This window comes from Engraulis encrasicolus, chromosome 11 (assembly GCF_034702125.1).
Source record: "Engraulis encrasicolus isolate BLACKSEA-1 chromosome 11, IST_EnEncr_1.0, whole genome shotgun sequence".
In the NCBI taxonomy this organism is placed as follows: domain Eukaryota; kingdom Metazoa; phylum Chordata; class Actinopteri; order Clupeiformes; family Engraulidae; genus Engraulis; species Engraulis encrasicolus.
This window is the reverse complement of record NC_085867.1, coordinates 46,278,044-46,285,741: the sequence shown is the minus strand read 5'-3', so window position 1 is coordinate 46,285,741 and position 7,698 is coordinate 46,278,044.

Genomic DNA, 7,698 nt, shown 5'->3' with positions numbered 1-7,698 from the left:
TCTGATGCGCACGAGGAAGTTCCTGGTGGTCAAGAGAAAGTTGGTGTTGGTGCGCAGGAGAAAGTTTTTAGTGGCCACAAGAACCCCTCAGGTTTTCTTTACTCTCACATGCCATTTTAAGGGCTTTGTAGAAACCATTGACAACAGTATATCCATTTTAAGCAGCTCTCTCTGGTGTTAAGAATCAAAACTACACTCTGAGAAGTAGGCCTACTCTGTAAGGAACTGTGTCAGGAACACATTTTGTTCCAATTGTCAGAAGTGTCATATGTGTGTAAGTTAGGGTGATAATATTGTAGCGCCGAGCGGTAGCCACTTCAAAAAGGATGTCGGAGGCAGCAGATACAATGTAGTGTTGTCTTTAATCCCTGCCCTTTTACAGTGTAAAACGGGCAAAAGGAGGTGTCCCCCAGGAAAACAACAAACACTCTACCTAAATAATAAATAAACTCGCACTCACACTCGTACACGTCTACACTCAAATTAGTGCCCCTTATCAATACCCATCCTATCTAATTCCTTAATTATTCCCGCCCGGACACCTCCCCCCAATCAAAACCCACCCCAAAAACTGATTGGCACACACACAATTCTAGAAGACACACGAGGGAGTGGGGAACAACATTCACGCGCACAGATAGACACACATTCACCATTCACACATACAGATAGACAGAGAGGGAATCCTATGGGGAAACACACACACACAGTCCACTCAAGGGGCTCGGCGCTACAATATTGTAATAATGGCAGTCATGGGTAAGCGGTTAGGGCGTCAGACTTGTACCTGGGTCATTCCATGTCAATTCACACGCCTTCCCCACATGACCCTCTCCGATTTACCCGATATCTCACACTTTTGATGCCAATTGAAAGAATACCAAGTATTAGCACCCTACGTCCAACGGTTGCGGAGATGAAGCCCTCCAAAGTTGGGGTGCCATGCCCACTTTTCAAGCATGTGAATTGCATATAAAATTTACAAGCAGATTTTGACACCCCTGGTTTTAGTTTGAAGGAAGATACAGACCTAAAAATCACCATGGCCCCTCAATATGAACCTGTCTACCAGATGATGTACTTACAAATAGCATGCCCTGATTATTTTTGGCTATATTAAAGTGTAACTTGCAGGTTAAACACCACTAAAACTCATTTTAAGAACCTCAATACATACATTTAGATGTGATATATGTCAAAATATCGAATTATTGCATAAACAACATTTTCAGAAAACTTTGTCAAAAATAACGGCGGCTTCTTTTAAACAAACATTTAGAATCCGACGTAGATAGAGGGAGTCGCCGCGTTCTACAGACATACTAAGCACTGCAGAGAATAGGCCAGATTATAATATTGTAACACCTTTCCAGACCTATAGGCTAAATTTCAACAAGTTAAATGGCCTTAAACAGTGGCAGTATCCACCAGATACCGTCTGAACCATTTTATTATTTAAAATAATAATATTTTTTTGTAGGTTTCCTCCATGTCAATGCGCTGCAGCAGCGCCATGAGGGTGTACCAGACCGTTATTAGGCTACCGTATTTCTTCGATTTGTAACCGGGCTCCTAATAGTAGCCGGCCTCGTTTTGTAACCGGGTGTTGTGAAAAATCGGAAAAATAGACACCGGCCCCGTATAGTAGCCGGTCTGGTTTAGTAACCGGTGCGTTTTAAATTACTCATTTTGCACAACGTGTTAAAGTTAGAAAAAAATCGGAACGTGTGTAGGCGATGCCTACTTTAATAGCCTAAATTGTAACATTTAAATGCCTCCTCTCCAAGCGGCACAATCGAAACTTAAGGTGCTTGCAAATTTGCCTGGTAGCCTATCCAACAAGACAAGCCATGTGACATTAAACATAGCCGTCGTCTTGCGGAGAGTTGGACGAGTTGGCGTGTGTGTATGAGAGAGAGAGAGAGAGAGAGAGAGAGAGAGAGAGAGAGAGAGAGAGAGAGAGAGAGACGTGCTTCCCGAAAGCGCTTTGCAGAAAGGGAAAGGTGATGTCTCCAAATATTAGGCCTACACAAAATACCTCTTAGTAAAGTAGACATAAGTGAAGTATTTTGCTTAATAGCAAAGCCGACTCGATTGGTTCATATTGCTCAGAATAGACCTCATACCGAAGTCCACGTTTTAATGGAGTTGCATGCGCGAGGTTGCAACTGTTGCGACTGTGCTAGATCACGCCGAACAGGTGCTTATACTGGAGGCTCTTGCGCAAACAGTTAAGTCAGTGCATACCCGCCAATGATGAAGCAGGTTTCTTTATTAGTTTTAAGAAAACAGCCTTCCCGGCGCACAGGGTGCAGACATTTTAAAAAGCTGGTGCCATCTCTGACTGGCCAAGATGAAATCGTCTGCACGCTTCGAGATTATAGCCTACATCGCATATGAGATGATTATGAGATGACATTGCATGTCCCACCACTATCACGAGACATTGTCTTTAGACGTTGACGGGCAGCGGGAGACATGCATCCACATTGCCCCGGTGAAGGAGAATGGTCATTTTTGCGCACAGCATCAAACAGAATTGCATCAAACTGCTGTTGCATCAAACTGCTCTGACATTCGTGAGCCGCGAAAGATGCGTATCTATTTGAAATTAAATAATCACAGGAGACTATGAGTCTTGCCTGTCCAAATAACAGAAACGCTGGCAGTTTGGATTGATATAACTTTGCGCCAAATATTAGCCTTCACGGCCATGAATGATGTTCCCTCATGTGTGCCAAATTGGGTCGTAGCAATGTTTTAACTATATGCAGTAGGCCTACCCTACACTCACGAGAGATGACCAGGATTTGAAACAGGTTTGATTCTTGCGGCGATTGCTGATAGCCAGCTGGTCCAGCGGTGGATTGCGTGTCGTAACCATAGGCCTACACAAAACCAGGCGAGACTCGCTCTTGCAGACAACATTGCTCTGCGAGAAAGATCATCCCTTTCTTCCTGGCGATTCATCTCCTTTGTCATCGTCCCTCTTTTCCTGTTAGTAATTTGGACCTGGCATGTTTATCCCCGTAATTTGTAAAACCGGCACTCAAACGTGCGCGCAGCACTTTACAAAGACGCAGGTATCCTCTCTATCAAAGGAACGCTTTCTCCGCGTGTGGTGTGCTAGATTTTCCGTATCCTCATGGATTGGCAAGACCTGTTGGGAGACTTCAATTCAATTCAATTTACTCCCGATTTTGTAGAGATATTATGCTATTCATCAAAATGTCAGGACCACATCAACGTTAGTTTGGCAAATGTAGCCTAACGTTGGCATGCTGATGCAAGGTCGACGGTGAAACAATGACGCAGGAAAATAATAATCGATCTACTTCCCCAATAGCCTACTGAAAATGCCCAGCATAAGCATGTCCAACGTGTTTTACACATTCAAATAGGCCTACTCCCACTAAAGACATCTCCCAAACTCAACGACCAGTGCTGCCAGTGCACATTTCGCCCCTAGCACCACACACGTGGACAGCTCGCAATGCAAAAATAGGTAGGCTATATAGGTAATATTTGTGCTGCCATTTTTGTTTCAGTTTTGTAACGAGGATTATAGCAGCTGAAGACTTGATTTCTTCTAGCCTACGGGAATGTTTTTTTAGTTTGGTATAATTACGGACAATGCAAATAACTGTTTTTTGTGACATGCGGACATTTTTGGAGGGAATATAATCGAAAGTCCCGCCGCCTGGTTTATTGTTTTGTGACGTGCATGTGGATGAGCTTTATTGAAGTTTCATGTAATAGGCCTACTGAGCAGTGAACTGAAATTGAAAATAGACTATATGCCATTTTTACAACATGGCATTTTTCTCGGGTGCTATGAGTTATTGTTTTGCACCGAGTAGGAAACGTTTGACGCAATGCCACTCACAGTGAGTGACCATATTATTTCTCATCATTGTCGGCAAAGGGTAGGGCCTTCAACCATAGCCTATTATATAGTTTGGTCTTTTTGTAGCCTGTAAGCCAACCCCCTCGTGAAACTGTAACGCGCTTCACATAGGAGTAGTGCCGCGGTTTCAGCACCATGGACAGAGGGTGCATAGGCGGCGGGCATGTCGTTACTCCCCGGCAAATGCCGTTTTTGGGAAAAATATTAAAGTAGTCTTTTTTAAAACACAATGCACAAACACAGTAATAGACCATTTTCAATAGCCCACATACAATATAACTGCCCACTTTTCCCAGCCTCTCTACTAGAACCAAAATGGTTGGTAAGCCTACATCCACAAGCGAGAGCTGAGCCAGAACTTTAGTTGGACTCCCTCTATCTACGTCATAGAGGCTCTGCCAGTGAGGAGCCCAATACTTCAGAAGTAGCTGTAAAATGATACATTTTCATAAAAATATTGCAGTTTGGCTTTGTTATAGACTGTGAATTTCACATTTATGTTTCAAAACACCTCTCCTGACAACATCCAGTTTATATTTAGTTATACATTTAACCTAAACGTTACCCTTTAAGCCTTAAAAATGAATTTGTGAAAACCGTGAGGAAGTGTCTTGCCATTTTGGGGTTCCAGATCTTGGAAACTATGTATGTTTTGGGAGTTATAATTGATTTTCCATCATATTTGGGAACTGTACAGTGTATTCCAAAAAAATTAGGGCGCTCAGACTTTTAATGATGGAATAGGAGGGACTCAAAAACAGCTTTTGGACAAAATGACCTTACGGTACCCTCTACTTCAGGCCTCAAATTAACCATGTGGGCACTTGATGACTGGAACGCCCTTTTAACCCCATGTACAGTAGCACTGTATCAAACATTCAAGCTTGGAAAAACTTTGTTTTTCAAAGTTCTTCATATTAATCTTGGCCTTCAAAGTACATGTTTTTGTCTATGTCTTATCACAGTGTCTGTTTTGTCTGCTGCCATCTGCTGGTCAAAGAACGTAACAACAGCGCAATGTAAGAAAACAAAAGGGGCTGAAAAATCTTGCCCATAATTTACCAATAAAGTAGCCTAGAAATCTAGACGCCCCTAGGGGTTAAGCTCGCTAGGCTACCAATAAAGCACTTTAATTCTACAGTATATTGAAAATTAATTATGATTTTAACAAGCTCTATGCAGAATGCTCAATCATGATTACATTTCTACCAGGACACACCCACCCCAATGTCTGGTAGAAATGTAGTGCAGGGTTGAGGCCATCTTGGGACTGGCATCATGATTGAGTATTAAGCAGTCACACTTAGGAAATTATTTAAACTAGAAATATTCATCATGCTTGTTAAAATCATAATTAATATATAGGGTGAACTAAGGTAATTTGGGACATCAGCCAAAGTGGGACAAATAAGGTTTTGGGTTGTTTTCTTTCTAAATATTAGCAGCCAATCACAAAATGGGATGTAATATTGTTACTGCAACTGTCATGTATAAGGAACAATAATTGTATTTGGTGTTAAGTATCATAAAAGAAATGAGCAAAGGTTTGAAGTGACAGTGGATCCAACACTTGTCAGTTTAGCTAGCTGACATGTCGATTATGCTATCAGATCATAAGGATATTATGGCTGAATTAGTGATTATATGGTACAAAATATGATTGAAATATATGTTGTTTTACTAAAGGTTTAACTCAATATCAAAACATTTACACATTTGTCTTTACTTTATTAAGGAGACATACTTTTAGTAAGTATAGTGGAGTGAGCTAATTTGGGACAATATTTTAAGCTAAAATGGGACAGTTTTCTCATAGCAACAGAATGGGCTTCTGTTAGCTGTTAGCATAACATATTAGCACGCCATAGGCCTGTATTGTAATATGCATCCCACATGCTAATGGCCATGGCCACAGTCACACATGCCATACTCCTTCAATATTCTCTTGAAATGAAAATGTTTCAGGGATGTTATATCATTTTTTAAATAGTTAAGATCCTAGTCTACTGTTAACAAGAGAAAAACGATATTATTCTTCAGTTTGTGCAAAAATAATGATAATCAAACAGACTGTCCCATTTTACATTAAAGGGTGTCCCAAATTGCCATAGCATTTTCTCACAACGAAGTTGGTGTCTCACTGTCTTTAAATGTTAATATATTATAAAATATCATACTTCAAAAACTAATTCCTACATGGAAATGTACCCAAGACCCATATGAAGACATACAATTACTAAATGTTGGTGTATTTTAAACTTAAAGTGGGTTTTTTTTGCGATCTACCAAAAGTGTCCCAATTTACCATAGTTCACCCTAGCAATATAGGGTAGAATGCCCTAAAGTGGGACGATGCCTAATGTGGGACACCTTAAGGTTTAAGGGGTGTAGCTTTGCCCCAAGTTGGTAAATATTTACAAAACTATAACCAAATAAAAGCCCTATCATCCTGTTATCATAATATCATGATTTAGTAAATGTATAGTAATACTCCAGGGAGGGGTTACAATTAAGAAGAAGGACCCTGGGTGAAGTCCGTCAAATGGCAAATTACATAGCATTTGGCCAAATTTGTCTTTAAGGTATAAATCAATTCCAATCAAAACAACATTGTCAATTTTTTGATAAATATGTTGGGTAGGTATATGTTCATCAGAAAATAATGTGTGGTGTATATAAAATAATGTCATATTTTATTTTTAAACCATATTATTAGTGTCCCACTTTAGGATAGGTGCGTCCTAAAGTGGGACACAAGATTTTCCTAATGTGGGACAGTTGTAAAAGTAGTAATTTAATAAGTCAAACAATTACTATTAAGTCAAACACCATGTCCACATAAGAAAATGGATATTTACATCTATATCAAAGGTGTATTTCAGTCTTTCTGGCCTAATCTACTGGAGCACAGCTATCAACACAACATTTGGGTCCAAAAACCGGAAGTCCTTTCCTCAAATAGAGCTGCCATGTTGAAGTGACCAATTATGTGCAATGGGTTCAAACAGTCTCAGTCATATTTACCAATAAAAGAAAGTAAAATTAATTCATAAAACATGCTCTAAATGTGTAGCTGATATGTCTTAAAGAGTGGCAGATCTCATTTTGAATTAATATTTTACACAAACATGTTTTAGATACCTTTTAATATACACTGTCCCACATTAGGAAACCGATTGTCCCACTTTAGGGATAACCATGGTTTTTGACCATCTTACATTAATATCCAAATTATTCAAATTAGAAACACTTAACATGTTTTTAAAGGTTTTATTTGATTAGAGCACAACTATAGGATGAAAGGGGTGTAATTTGTTTGTATTGAAATGTTGTCATTAAATTTTAATAAACCACCAAAGTTGAAGTGACAAAAATTGTCCCACATTAGGGCATTCTACCCTACTGTATAATTACATTGCTTTATTGGTCAATTATGGCCAAGATTTCCCAGCCCCTTTTGTCTTCTTACATTACGCTGTTGTTACTTTTTTAGACCAGCTGATGGCAGCAGACAAAACAGACACTGTGATAAGATATAGAGAAAAATGTATACCTTGAAGGCCAAGATTAATATGAAGAACTTGAATGTTTGATACAGGGCTACTGTACATGGGGTTAAAAGGGCGTTCCAGTCATCAAGTGCCCACATGGTTAATTTGAGGCCTGAAGTAGAGGGTACCGTAAGGTCATTTTGTCTCAAAGCTGTTTTTGAGTCCCTCCTATTTTATCTTTTAAAGTCTGAGCGCCCTAATTTTTTTGGAATACACTGTACAGTTCCCAAATATGATGGA